Genomic DNA, 781 nt, shown 5'->3' on the forward strand with positions numbered 1-781 from the left:
TTTGGTCCTGGAGTCTTTCAAGTTTGTTTTGTGAGTTGCTCTCTCAACACTTTAATGGTAGCTAAACCTCGTCGTACATCTGATAACATAGCAAGAGTAAGAGAATGACTCTACTTAGGACATCAAACTAGGGACTGCATGAAAAGCATATATTAATCTTGCAGCAGGAGTTCAAAGACATCAAGAGGAGGGAAGCACTCTCTCGCCTTAAGTTGGGAATAACTCCCACACTCCCACACTTGAGAAGCAGAAACTCATCCCAACTTTACAGCAAAACAATTTGAGAATGCCCCTTGCTGCTGCGAAAGGCTTCCAAACACTTCTCTGAAGTGCTACATAGAAGTATTCTTTCTCTTTTACTATGTTAATCATGCAATCTACACAATTTTGGAGGGAGCTGGGATTGGGTATATAGCATGAATTAAAAAATGTCAAATTATTTCATTCATTTTCATTTTCAATAAAAAAAAATATAAAAATAGCTGAATCATGCTGCAAATATTTCATAACCAATGAAAATCACTTTTCATAATTTTCAATACAGCATTTTCATTAAAGCCATTGTTTTCTAAACTAAAACCCATGACCCTGTCTAATTCCCAGACAACACCCTAACAAATTCCCAGACAACAGCCTAAGACAATTTTGTATTCTATATTCCCTTGTGTCTATGCCCCAGCATGAATTAGTTTGATAAAGTAGGCCTATTAACCACAACATTCACATAGCTGTATAACTCATAAATGGCATAACATAAAATATATGGACGGATATATATTCT

At 35.7% G+C, this 781-nt stretch overlaps 1 protein-coding gene across 1 annotated transcript in view; it reads right to left on the reverse strand.

The window, feature by feature from the left end:
• The window catches only part of LOC119586023 (putative 3-phosphoinositide-dependent protein kinase 2), a gene marked incomplete at its 5' end in the record, with an annotated part of 38,876 nt that overhangs the window by 31,475 nt on the left and 6,620 nt on the right, over nucleotides 1-781 (reverse strand).

This window comes from Penaeus monodon, chromosome 20 (assembly GCF_015228065.2).
Source record: "Penaeus monodon isolate SGIC_2016 chromosome 20, NSTDA_Pmon_1, whole genome shotgun sequence".
NCBI lineage: Eukaryota > Metazoa > Arthropoda > Malacostraca > Decapoda > Penaeidae > Penaeus > Penaeus monodon.